At 39.1% G+C, this 14,883-nt stretch overlaps 1 long non-coding RNA gene across 1 annotated transcript in view; it reads left to right on the top strand.

Annotated features, from left to right (window-relative positions):
* Positions 1-581: 581 nt before the first annotated feature.
* Positions 582-14,883, top strand: part of LOC115257066 (uncharacterized) — a 52,506-nt gene continuing 38,204 nt past the window's right edge. The window contains exon 1 of the long non-coding RNA XR_009999391.1: positions 582-1,874. This is a non-coding gene — a long non-coding RNA (uncharacterized LOC115257066). The remainder of the gene's footprint in view (positions 1,875-14,883) is intronic.

A 14,883-nucleotide genomic window follows, 5' to 3' on the forward strand; every position in this document is an offset into this window, starting at 1 on the left:
AGCACCGAACTCGTTCAGCAAAAATGCATTGTTTACCTTTTCCATACGATTTTGACAGTTGTTTTACTGAGCCTCAGTAAAATCGATTACCGAAACTACCGAGATCGTACTGCTGTTATAATCTCGTCAAAAAAGTACCGAACAGGCAATTCAGAAATAAGTGTGTATGAAAGCAATAAATTGTATTTATTCAAAAAGCCAGTATAAACTTTTTTAAATAACGTATGTTATGAAAAAGCGTAATGGTGGGTCGCTAATCTCATTAACAATATAGATAATTCTGAATACAGCTTTAAGTTCAATCATTATTGGACATTTGAAATAAATAATATATCTTAAGGGGCTGTCCATTTATTACGTAAGGGAATTTTTACGATTTTTCGACACCCCCCCCCTTGTAAGATTTTTTTGTATGAAAGCCCAAAATTTTTTGTATGGCTCGTAAGATTTTTCAAACCCCCCCCATAAACCCTTACGTAATTAATGGACAGCCCCTAATTTCAAAGATACCAATGCAAGACATGCTTTCAATCAATTCAAACTACCTTATGATCAAAGCTCCAACAACCGATTCATAACATGAAAACTGTGCTGAAAAAAGTCTCTCTCGACAGCTCCACGAGGAGAGCGCCATGCAACCCAAACACAGAGATTCACTGAGAAGCGAACCGCGAACTTTCAACAGCATCTTCTCCCCTTTTGCTGGTTCAGGCGCTGCGTTGATGATGTTGGGGCTCTCTCGCGGTGTGGTTGGGGCCGTCGTCGTCGTCGTGTTGTTGCTGTTCGCTGCTTCTGTTGCCGCTGCCGGGTTCAATAATACTCGACGAAACCGCGCTCGGCAGAACCAGTCGAGTTTCGAGTTTCGCCGAGGCCAGTCATGGAAATCGACCCGTGAACACGCGCGCGCCGCTCTTTGAACCACATTGTTGAACACTTTCAAGACCCGCGGTGCCGCCGGAGTATCTATATGCATGCGGAGAATGTAATAGAAGCTCACAGCTGTCTCACTCTTTTCGACGGAGCAGCAGCAATAGCAACTAAAACAACTTAAACAAGAAAGCATAACTTTAACACCGGAGGCGAAGGCCTAGGCTGGGGAGGAGAATTCGCGTTTACCTACGTGTGGGAGCCGCCGGAGCGGATGTTGCGAGATATTATATTGTTTGCATATGTCTTTTTGATTGCTGTTTGGGCTTTTATTCTAGCGAAAGTGAGCATCTTCCGATCCGTCTTTGATCGTATCCGCGCGAGTCGTTGCGTTGTTGGTTGGTTTGTCGCTGATTTCGTGTTTGGTGGCATTGAACAAAAAGCACGCGAACTCCGCGTAGTGGATGTTGTGGAGGCGACCGTATTCTCCGAGTGGTGGATGGCAGAATTCTGAAGAGCGGTCGAAACCAGTTTCCAAACGAAAAGTTTTTGACCTATATATTTCTGCGAGCTGCATTGTTAGTGGGATGTGATGAAGCTTTGAAAAAAGAAGTGATGCAAATTGCGATGCCTGAAGGGAGATCCGGAACGGGGAGGTCGTGATAGTGTATACCGAGTGTAGTGCAATCGGTCGTGGAAACCGGCAACTACGGCATATGACGGATACTGTGAGTCGAGCATAAACGCAGAGTGTTGTACTACTACCTAGTTCCATGTGCAGTGCACGTATCGAAAGCCCTTCGATTGCGTTGACTGACCTACCGGAACACGAAAGGCAAGCCGTGAGACAACGTTCTCTTTATGGTTGACGCTGCAAGGGTGGAAGAGCACTTACACACGCCGCCGTACGTAGCAGGGTGAGGAAGTGGACCGGCGACCATACGGCAAGAAAGGCTGGAGTTGCAAGCAGTCTCGCGAATTGCCGCCCGTCGCGACGTTGTAAAGTGGTAGGTTATATACATCATGTCATGCTGTCATTTTCTTATGATGCTTTACGACTGGGGAGACCGCAGACTGACGAGTGAAGACCGAATACCGACAGACGGTGGAAGAAGGTGCTGAACTAAGAGGGCAGCTAGAACGTGTTTATGTTGACGCGAAAATGCGTAAAAATATTGGGTGAAGATTGAGTGCTTTAAAAGCATATGTGTGCTTCCGTGTTTCCTTTTAAGGTATTTTTTTTAATTTAGCGTTCTACTGATTCAACAGATGTCTGCGGATGCCGAATCAAAAAACTGTTGTTTTCGTATCAACTTAATGCGTCATGATGATTATCATAGCACTATTGGGCCCATTTTGTATTTAGTTTCCACATAGGGTATGTGTGCCATCAGTAATCTCATGCTCCCATATTCATCCTATTCGAAAATAAACGATTACGGTACCGATTGATTCCATTCTTTTTGTTTTCATTGGTGCTGACTTCCATCAAAAAATACAAAAACAAGAAACAAAACAAACAGCGCTTCAATGCTTCGTTTTTCGTAGGATGAAAATGGGAGCCACATGCTTAAGAAGGGAACCAATACCCTAGTTCTTCCATTATGGGAACATGGTTTGAAATGCCGTTTCAGTAGAAAAACTCGCCATAACGCATTCATGGAAATGTCCACGAATAACACCTAAATGTAGGCAAATTATTAAGAAATTAAGAGAGCTTCACATTTAAAATATAGTATTTTTTTTGTAAAGTAACATTTTCCGATATATTACATTTATGAAATTCAACTTGGACATGTCATATGGCATGTCAACGTTTGCACAGTTTTTTATTTTTCCGATTTCGTGCGCTTTTTTAATAACGTTTCAACCGATGATTTTAGCGATATAGTTTCTTCGGAGAAGTTTCTACATCAGACAAGGCGCATCTTTTGGCATAAAGAGTTTAATGATCAATCCACCTATAAGTGAGATGAAAAACATATTTTTTTCAAAAAATGCAGATAGACGTTTCGGCAATTTTGAACAACTTTGTCAAATACGCCATAATGCTGAATCTTATACTTTACGAGATATATTGCGTTGTATGTGCATGACCCCTAGAAATCATATATTTCATCATAACTTTTTAACGGCATTTTTGAGATTTTTTGCGTCTTCTGCAAAATTGTTTGGAATGTAAAAATACATGTTTTTACAGAACGTCGAAAAACGTTAGCTTTTGAAACAACAAAGTAATTTACGAATTACTGGTTTTTATAGGGTAACTTTGAACTCGTGTTACTTTTTTCAACGCAAAATGGCGCAGAGAACAGTTTTGAATAATAAAACAACTATATTTCTACTATATCGAAATGGCTTAAACTTTTGTAAACAAGTGTATTCTTTATGTGTTATGGTAAATAAACAAACAATTATCAAATATTGAAATTATTTAATAATTTCTTAATTTAAAGAGATAGAATGTCGCAATGTTCAGCAAAATTGTGTACTCTTGTATGCTCAACAATTTTCTAGAACATGAAAAAATTGTAGAAAATCTTGGTAAAAAGCTATGATTATTTTAACGAATTATAAAAAAAAAAAACATATTTAAAAATCACTCAGAGATTGATCTTTATTATAACTTTTAATTCATAATTTTTACATTATTTGCATGTTCTGCAAAGTTGTTGAGCATATAAAAATACACCTTTTTGCTGAACATTGCGATATTCTATCTCGTTAAATGAAGAAGTTATTACATAATTTGAATATTTGATAATTGTTTGTTTATTTACCATAACACATAAAGTGAAAATACATGGGAAACTTAGGTATCAAAATCACCTAAGTTTCACATTTCACATAATGATGGCACTTTGAAGTAGAGCAGCACTATTAAGAAATTACGGTTTAATCATATTTTTCTTTCGGTAACAAAATTTCCTTTAAAAATTTAGTGAACTTTTGTATCAATTGCACCAAATGTTCACGGAAGATATCCTAGTTTATTCGCAAATATCATGGGGATGATAATATTCTGTTTTTACATGAATCTACAACGGCGATTAGCATGACATATTTATAAGTTGAAATTTGCTGTTTTTTTTTACACTTCGGGTAACATGGAATCTTCATTTCTCACAAGTTTCTCAATGATTTCGAAGAGTTAGTTAATAAGGAGAAGTGAAATGAGGAATATACGCAACTTAATATGTAATAGTATTCATAGAAAAATAGCTCAAAACGATAGAAAAAAAAAATAAAAAATATGTCGGCGCGGTTGTTTTTAACTACTGTAACCAACATCGTCACTTAGATCAATAAAACTGGCTTTAACTGTCTGTACTATTTTTTCTAGCATGTCCAATATATGCAGTTTGTAAAAAAATAACAACTTGTTTCTATTTTGCTTATACATTTTTCAAGTTCACTTTTAATAAAGTCAATTTTTTTAAATGCAAACGGTCAATAAAAATAGGTGAATGATAGGTTTATGTCGGGTTAGACGTCATCAATGATGGTACAAGCTTTAATCCTACAACACCACAAATTTTTCTTCCTAGCTGGGGCTCAATTGAATGATAAAGTGTCAAGGCAAAGCGCGTGGGAAAATGTCAAATGTAGAGCCTGTAACCGTTTTTTTCCAGTACTTTTCCCATCCCTGGCCTTGACTGAGGCTGGAGTTGATGTCAATTGAATGATCAGAGGCTAGTCAATTGATATTCCGTTGGTAAATGAAAAAATGAGTGGTTACCTATCTCAATTTCAGCTTTAAATGTCAGTTGATTGATACTGACACTTCCCGTGATAATGTTTGCACCATCGTACAAATAAGGTTCCCATATCACCTGCACACACAATATCTTGATTTTCTTTGCATGCACGAAGGTCTAACTCACATCATCGTAGGCTACGGGTAAAAAAAAAATCGATTTCTTAAATTGAAATTTCCACCATGAAGAGGTGGCAGCAGTTGTCGTGATTTGTCCACGCGCAAATGTTAAAAAATGCATAGACCAAAAAAAAAGCAAGGGCAATTATTCCCGAAGGTGTCCACTGCTCGTCCAAGGTTAGCATGTATTACGAAGGCTATCGCTGCCACCAAAAAGATGATTTAGGCAAATTATGTGTGCTCAATGAGAAAAATGGCAAAAAAAAAATTCGAAATCAGTAACTTAAAGGCACGGTAGATCGAAAAGGAAAATTACGGTGGCCTTGATAATCTTTCGACCATAGAAAAAAACTCACTTAAATACCAATTGCATCCATGAGCTACGAGAAGTGGCATATAAGAAAGTCTTGAATTTTCCCGAAAGCAACATCCGTTTTTTTCGTTCTCCGACGAAAGCATGTTTTCTGTCGATCTGGTACCAAACTGCAGAATCAATAGTTATATTAAATTTTGTTTGTGAGTTAATGTCTACATCATTAAACAATGTCAAAATTTTAAAAAAATCTCAAGAAATTTGATTTTTGACTGTGACACTCCCACGGTGACTGAAAAGCCACTTCTCAACATTTGCGCGTAGACAAATCACGAGTAGATTGCCCCTTAGTAATCGTGCATGTGTCAAACTAAGAAAATCAACATTTTTAATTCACAGTTTACTACGACATGAGTTATAGCATAAATGCCTGTAGAGAAAACCAATATATTGTATTCACAAGTAAAACTGGAACGTTATTTAAGGACAAACGTCTTGAAATCCCGCTTCAACATTGAGCATGAGCATGAGCATGAGATGACCGTACAATTCGTAGTTGCTGCTCCGTTACTGACCAGAACAGTCAACATTGCACAGGGAACCAAATGGATGGGGCCTGGGTGTAGCTTTCCATCCTCAATGTGCAATTTTGAAGGTTCAAAACTTTAAATTGTCAGTACCGGCGCCGGCCACGCCCTTACGGTCATCGGGGAAGGGAAGGAATGTTGGTGTGACATCCGTTGCTACTAGAGACCGTGTGTACCTCCGCATCCCCACGGTTGTCACAGGAAGGAAGTTTGTTAGTGGGAAGGGAAGGGATAGAAAGTTACATAGATCTGGATTCACATTGGTAAGTGATGTGAGCTATGCAACCCTTGATATGATTTAGTCTTCCGCCAGCCGGCTGTCGGAAGAATACAATAATTTTATTGTATGTTTGTGTATTAAATTTAATTATATACCGGGTATGAATAATTTTTAAACCACGCTTATGTCGGATCAACTCGTAATAACGCACGTTTTAAGCTTAACGTCTTGAAATACCGCTTCAACATTGCATCAAAACTTCAGACGCACAAATATCAAGAAGCAAGCTTCAAACAACAATGCATTTTTTTTTGTTCTTGCTCACTTGTAAATTAGTTTGAAATAAAAGCTCAGGTGCGCTGGTTTTGTTTACGTAGAGATTTATGCCTTCGAAATCGTGAGTAGGTGCTAAAGTCGGCCATTGTGGCGGCCATTTTGGGATTCTAATAAGTTTGTGTGGTGCAAAGATTAACACGCATACGGTACCGTAGACCAACCCTAAGCAGCGCACACGTTACAAAAAAGTGTCGACATCGTGGGTTTTTGGTTGGACTGGACACGAGTCATTTTCAAGTTATTTTTACCTTTGGGTTATAATTACTAGCTCCTGTACAATCTTGCGCTGTGGATTCTTCTTTTTGACATATGTATGTGATGCTTGATAGATTGTATCCTTTCGCATCCAATATTTTCAATGTAAATAAGTTAGTTTTAAGATATTTCACGTTTGTATAAAAAAATGACTTTTTTAATAAATGTAAAACGATGTTGAAAAATTCCATGTTTTTTTCCAAAGAGTTTCTACTGAGTACATACAATGCATTACAGTGTATCTCTGCGCTGTTGTGCTTCAGTGAAACCTGGTTTATATAAAAGCAGAACACACAACCATAAGCGTAATTAGGTCGTAGCTCTAGGGGGAGGCCAAGGCCATGTCGATATAGATTTTTTTATACTAAAAAGATACTTTTCGCCCGAAATGCATGATTTTTTTCCGAAATGGATTATTCTGGAGTGGGCCAGGCCCCCCTGGCCACCCCCTATTTACGCTAATGCACACAACGACTGCAGATCAGAGGACATTTTCAGAGAAACATTCTAAAAGTTTAAAATTTTTAAAATATAGTTTAGACAAAGGATAACTACTGAACCCATTAACGTCGTTCATAAAACTATATATAGAGATAGCCTCTTCAAGCACATCGGTGTTTGGAACTTACTGTTCTGCCCGCATCATTCTGCACACGGCAATTCATCACCCAACTGTCATCAGGTTTTACACCCAATTTCAAAAAATGAACGTTTTATTACTTCATCGAACACGCTACTCGCTTCTTTCAATAGCAACGACGACGCTTTAGCACGCTCTATGGTCAATTAACTGCTGGTTGGTCTTAGCCTCATGGAGCATAAAGCATAAGTATGGTAGCAAAACGCTGCTTTGCTCGGCTAAATGCGATATTGCAACATTTCAGTGAGCTCCTCTGCGCTATAAATCACTTCATTGCTGAAGGACCGAGTCTCACCGTATGATTTACTTCAAAACACGGTTATATTTCACTTGAGTCCATATATTTTTTCCAATTTAATCATCAACCAAAAATTATACCCTTCTCGTATTACATACATCCACCAACGATATATTAAACTCGGCGCGGCAAGGCTGGTTGGTAAATGCAATTAAAGGAAAACTGATTAACACTCTCCGGCTGATCGACCAAAATTGCTCCGACAATTTTTCGATTATTTTCGGCGACGATGGAACCTGCGAGTCTCTTGGTGACCCTAGCAGATTGGTAGTAAATTGAATTAAAAGGCGGCACAATCTGCTTCTGCATGTCAGATGTTGTTTAATTTACAACGGTGACAAACAGGGCACGATAGTGTCCCGCACAGGCTCCATACATTGATGTACACTCCCGTGCAAAAGTTTGGGGTCACTCCCTCAAAAACATGGAAATGTTTTTCGGTCATATCTCAGTCATCTTTCATTTAATCCAGTCATTCTCAGACTCTATCGAAAGATAAAAAGTTAGATTTGATTCGTAGGTACTTTTCACAAATTTTATATGAAATTTTTAGTATAAAAAGTATACTTAAACTTAAATGTTTTTCCTAAATCTGTACGAAAAATTGTTTTGCGTGTAATTCAAAATTGGGTTGACCAAATTTTAAAATTAAAGTTGCATTAGAACTCTATTTCTATTCTCATTGAGAGCCATTCATTAGATTTTAGCGGAAAAATTCATAACATAATTTAAATCATCGAGTTAGGTGCAAACGTTTGGGTTCCAAATGAAGTCTGAGTCGGATTTTTGTTCAAATCGTCATTTCTTTTTGGTGCAACTTCAATTCTTTCTTTGATAGTTGAATGGCAAGACACAGAAATGGTTATGAAATGTTCATAAACTAAGTTCTCGACTAAGTTAAGGTAGAAAATGGTATATAAAATCCATACTAAATCAGCTAAGTACGTTTTATAAAAAGCCAAAGAGAATGGAAGTAAAATAAAAATGACTGATTCGCGAGTTGTACCCTTATAACTGTAAGTGTTATAACCACATACATACCATTACCTCAAAATCCATTAGTTTAGGGAATGTTACATATTTTAATTTAAATATCATTTTCATCAAAAAGTTATCCTTTTGCTTTGCACCAAAACACTAAATCTCGAATGTAATAGCACATTTGGAGAAATGACATTCGTTGTGATGGTTTTTGGGATAATGGTGTACTTGTGGTTTTAACACTTACAGTTATATAGGGTAGAATTCACGAATTAGTAATTTTTATCTGACTTCTATGCTCTTTCGCACTTTATATAACGAACTTAGCTGATTTAGTATGGATTTTATATACTATTTGCTACCTTAATTTAGTCGAGAACTTAGTTTATGAACATTCTATAACCATTTCATAGAAAGAGTTGGAGTTGCACCAAAAAAATACGATTTGAACAAAAATCCGACTCAGACTTTATTTGAAAGGTGACCCCAAACTTTTGCACGATGCAGCATACTAAGGAGTAACCCCAAACTTTTGCACTGTAATTTGTAAACCTAACTCAATAATTTAAATTATGTTATGAATTTTTCCGGTATAATCTTATGAAAGGCTCTCAAAGAGGATAGAAACAGGGTTCTAATGCAGCTTTAATTTTAAAATTTAGTGGACCCAATTTTGAATTACACGGAAAACAATTTTTTGTACAGATTTAGGAAAAATATGTAAGTTTAGGTAAACTTTTTGTACTAAAAATATCATATGAAATTTGTGAAAAGCACCTACGGTGTGGAGCGGACCTGGTTGGATGGTTAGAACACGTGACTATCACGCCGAGGACCTGGGATCGAATCCCACTCCCGACAAACTCACAAAATGTGAGTTCTTCCTTCGGAAGGGAAGTAAAGCGTGGGTCCCGAGATGAACTAGCCCAGGGCTAAAAATCTCGTTAATACAGATAAAAAAAAAAGCACCTACGAATCAAATCTAGCTCTTTATCTTTCGATAGAGTCTGAGAACAAGTGGATTAAATGAAAGATGACTGAGATATGACCCAAAAACATTTCCATGTTTTTGAGGAAGTGACCCCAAACTTTTGCATGGGAGTGTACAAAAAAAAAGACCCCGACAGTTCTATGCAGAAAGTTTGACACAAAAACGATAAGGCGTTGTCCATAAACTACGTAGACTTTTTTTCGGCCATCTCAGACCCCCCTCCCCCCTCGTAGACTTTTGTTCATACAAAATTTTCGAAATTTGTATGGAGCGTAGACTTTGGCCAGACCCCCCGTCCCCCCTAAGAGTCTACGTAGTTTATGGACAGGCCCTAATAGCAATGAACCCCTTGAAGAAGACCAAAAAAATGGTCGAAACGTTGGGCAAAATCAAATAATATCGTTCGATTTCCTCGAGACGGCTTAGCCGTTTTCGTACCATAACTACATAAAAAAAATATAACCGCTGAGTGTCGTGCTGTTGTTGCCTACGTCCGGCTATGGATAAAAGCCGTCGAAAAAAAGCGCTTCATACAAACTGTATTTAACATCAGTCGTAAAAAAATGTATGAAATGCGAGTAGTATAAATATAGATTATGGTGTCGTTATGCCGGGAAATATGTTTATGTTTTATTGTCTCTTTCATTTTGAAAAGCTACCTATACTCGACCCGAACGAAGCGTTTAGGTTCCTAGCGTGGTTTGATTTAACGCTGATTACGAATCGTGACTCAATGATTTACGATTAGAACAGAACAATCATTGCCGACACACGATTCCAGTCAGAGTGGTCGTCGGTCGGTCATGCAATCAGGAGCCCTTGTCAGTGCTGCAGCAGTCAGTCAGTCAGTGGTGGAAACAAATTTCAAACTCGTGCGTCAATTATTTCAACAGCTGTTTTATAGCTTGTGCAGTGCATGGGAAGCTTCCGTGTTGTAGGATTGGTATAAATACAAGAAGCGATAAATCCGAATGATATTTGCTTAGCACGTAATTACGCGGAACATAAATCGATTTGTCCTCTCAACAGTATAAGGTAATTGAAGCATTTGATGGAAAAACATCTGATCTTTGTACAGAAATTATATTGCCGGATCCGTACAAGAGGCACAATTAAAATTTTATCATTTTTGGTACTTTGATGGTAAATTTTGAAACTATATGTAAACTTTCATCTGACTATGAGGTTGGTTCGAAGCTCTTCAAAATTGATCAATGTACTATTTTTCACGCCAGTATGCCTGAATAAGATGATACCTTACTTTGATACCTTGTTGGCTACAAAGTAACTTTACTCCAACGCCGAGCGTATATTTAGTAGAGCACCATCTTCGTCGGTCTTGGGCGATGTTCCCCCAGTTTCCCCGAACGTGTAGGGATCCTAGATCTTCTTCAACCGCGTGCAGCCAGCGAGTTCGCGGCCGCCCACGAAGTCGCCTACCTCTACCGGGTTCTCTGCTGAATATTGTTTTCGCTATTCTTTCTTCCGACATTCGCACTACGTGTCCAGCCCACTGAAGTCTGCCGTATTGTATACGTTTCACAATATTCGCATCTTCGTACACTTGGTACAACTCGTGATTCATGCGTCTGCGCCACACTCCATTTTCTTGTTTTCCACCGAGAATTGTCCGCAGCACTTTGCGCTCAAAAACTCCAAAAGCTTTCCGGTCTACCCCTTTTAACGTCCACGCTTCGTGACCGTAGAGGGCAACCGGAAGAATCAGCGTCTTATACAGAGCGAATTTTGTTTGCGTTTGCAAGTTACGGGACCTAAGCTGGCTACGCAATCCGTAAAAGGCCCTATTCGCAGCTGCAATACGCCTTTTCACTTCTCGGGAACCGTCATTGTCGCATGTCACAAGTGTTCCAAGATAAACAAATTCTTCAACAACTTCAAACACTTCCCCATCAATGACTACCTCAGCACTTACACCACTAGGCCTGCTTCTGTCTCTACCCTCTATCATGTACTTCGTCTTGGTAGAGTTAATCGTCAAGCCTATCCTCGCTGTCTCTCTCTTCAGAGGAGCATAAGCTTCCTCCACTGCCCTACGATCGATGCCGATCAGATCAATATCGTCCGCAAAACCGAGGAGCATGTGCGACCGTGTGATGATAGAGCCATTCCTCTGCACGCCTGACCTCCTAATCGCTCCTTCGAGTGCAATGTTGAACAATAAATTTGAAAGAGCATCCCCCTACTTCAATCCATCCAAGGTCACAAACGACGTAGACACTTCGTCCGCGATCCGAATACTTGATTTTGATCCATCCAGCGTTGCGCGTATCAGCCTAATTAGTTTCACCGGAAAACCATGTTCTGACATTATCTGCCAAAGCTCATTTCTTTTTACTGAATCGTACGCTGCTTTGAAATCAATAAACAGATGGTGAGTATGCAAGTTATATTCCCGAAATTTACCTAGGACCATCCGCAGGGTAAACATTTGATCCGTCGTTGATCGGCCCTCACGAAAACCAGCCTGGTATTCGCCGACGAAGGACTCCTCAAGTGGTCGCAGTCTGTTGAACAGGACACGCGACAGTATCTTATACGCCGCATTTAAAAGGGTAATCCCTCTGTAATTGGCACACTCCAGTCTGTGCCCTTTCTTGTAGATTGGGCATATGAGGCCATCCAACCAACTAGTGGGCAATTCTTCATCCTCCCAAATCTTTATAATAATCTGGTGGATTGATTGATGTAGCTGCTTGCCTCCGTGCTTAAGAAGTTCGACCGGGATCTCGTCCTTCCCAGCAGCCTTGCTGTTTTTCAGCTCCTTAAGGACCTTTTTAACCTCATCCAGTGTTGGTGGTTCCACTGCTTGATTGTCATCCATTATGTTAATCCTGTTCCTGGGTGCTCCTTCGCTGCTACCATTCAACAAATCTTCGAAGTGCTCCTTCCACCTGGCTGCCACCATTATTGTTTTGTCTGTCAGCAAATTTCCTTCCCGGTCATTGCACATGGCGGGTACTGGCGCAGTCTTGTGCCGCGCGCCATGGACAGTTGCATAAAACCTCCGCATATCGTTCCTGTCCATTCTTTCCTGCGCTTCAGCAATAACATTCTCTTGGAGTTGCCGTTTTTTCGTGCGGTGGATTCGTTTCTCTTCTGCTCTTGCAACCCTGTACCGCTCTCTGTTCTGCCGGGTACCGGCCACTAGCATTTGACTTCTGGCGGCATTCTTTTCGTTCGTCACTCGTTGGCAGTCCTTGTCAAACCAACCATTACGTTGGCGTCGCTGAGCGGTACCAATCACCTCTTGCGCTGTTGTTGTCACTGCTTCGTGGATAATTCCCCATAAGCTGTTGACATCTCCAGATCCGTTGGTCTCTCCTATCCTCTCGTCTAGCTTCTGATGGTACTGTGCAGCAACCCCTTCGACTGATAAGCGCTGGATATTGAAACGCATCGTCCTGTTGTTTCTTGAACTCGTGACGCTGGATAATCGCGCCTGAATTTTAGCGGCTACAAGATAATGATCCGAGTCGATGTTCGGGCCTCTGTAGGACCTCACATCTATGATGTCCGAAAAATGTCGCCCGTCGACCAACACGTGGTCTATCTGGGAGCAAGTGTCACCACTCGGGTGTCGCCAGGTGTGTTTTCGGATATTCTTACGTGCGAAGTTTTTAGGTACTGCTGATTGCCATCCCTCTAGCAGCAGCGAATATCACAAGTCGCAGACCATTATCGTTGGTAACAGAACGAAGGCTTTCCGTTCCAATCACAGTGGGAAAATAAGGTACAAAACCGACAAAGAATTCTGTAACTTTTGAAAACCACGAATGCGGTTTACGAAGTAATACTTTTCTAATGTAAAAATGTAAAATATCATTTTTTAAACTGAAGAGTTCTGCAACTTTTGAAAACGATGAATGCGGTTTCCAATAAATCCAATAAAATCGGTTTCATAGGCTGCACGAACCATTAACATTCACATTTTACCCCAATTCCCCAGTTTTTAGCCTTTTTTGATAGAGATTCATATATTTTCAGAAGCGGAAGTGATCTTGAAGTATACAAACTCGACTAATCAAGCTCATATATATTGCTGATATAAATGAAAATGTTAAACTTGATCGCATGAATGATTGTCATGCCCGTTTTACCATATTCCCCCAGATTATCGTATTTCTAGTAGGATATGCTATTTATCTAGCGAGAAAATCAGTAAATGTCCATCCATATGAGTTTCTACTTGGTATACATTTGAGCCATCGAATAAATCAGAATAAAAATTGAACGAACTGGTATTTTGGTCATTTTGTCTTGATTCTCCAAAAATGTCATTTTTTTTTAATTGAAGAGGTCTGTTACTTTTGAAAACCACGGAGGATCTGTCACTTTTGAAAACGTGTGGAGAATCCAATAAAATTGGTTTCATAGGCCGCACGGATCGTTAACATACTCATTTTACCCCAATTCCCCATTTTTTTGTGTGTTTGATAGAAATTCATGTTCAGATGCGGATACGACCTTGAAGTATGAAAACTCGACCAATCAAGCTCTTATATATTTTACCGAAATAAATAAAAATGTTAAACCTGACCGCTTGCACAATGTCCACGCCCGTTTTACCATATTCCCCCAGATTATCGCATTTCTGGAAAAATATGCTATTTGTCAAGGGAGAAAATCGGTAAATGTCCACCTAAGAGAGATTTTTATTTAAATAACACATTTGAGCCATCTATCTATTAAATCAGGGAACAACAACGAACTTATATCTTGGTAATTTTGCCTTGATGCCCCAAAAATATCATTTTTTGGATTGAAGAGTTCTGTAACTTTTGAAAACCATGTATGCTATTTACAAAGTCATACTTTTTTAAAGTTAAAATGTGCGAAAAATTTAATGAAACTGGTTTTAAAGGCCATAAGGATCGTCAAAATACTTATATAACTTCAATTTCTCCATTTCTTGTGGAAGTGGAAAAAGTGGAAATGACCTTGAAGTTTAAAAACTCAACCAATCAAGCTCATATATACTGCCGATACAAATGAAAACGTCGCACATGACCGCATGAACGGTTGTCATGCCCGTTTCACCATATTCTCCCAGATTATCCAAATACTAACTGTGAATAAGGGAGCATCCATTAAGTACGTCACGCTAAAATAGGGAATTTTCGGCCCCCTCCCCCCTTCGTACGGTTTTTTCCTATACCTAATACATGAGTCGTCACACTTTGACAAACCCCCCCTCCCCCCTAGGACCGTGACGTACTTAATGGATGCCCCCTAATGTGTTTGTTAAACATTTTCAGTATTGTACTTTTTAGGGTTGAACAAGCTATACATCTAAAAATAAAATCAACAAATGACAAATTAAATAAAATTTTGTTTATAATCAATTTTAACTATCTAAAGAAAACGTGTTACGAAAATCGGTCGGAAATGCTATTTGCCTATTTAGCACTGATTCCCCGTAAAATAAACAATTAACTTTACATAAGTGTATAGCACAAAAATAATCTGAACCGTTTTTCCATAAAAATAGTTTTTTAAA

The sequence above is a fragment of the Aedes albopictus genome, chromosome 3 (assembly GCF_035046485.1).
Source record: "Aedes albopictus strain Foshan chromosome 3, AalbF5, whole genome shotgun sequence".
NCBI classification, from domain to species: Eukaryota; Metazoa; Arthropoda; class Insecta; order Diptera; family Culicidae; genus Aedes; species Aedes albopictus.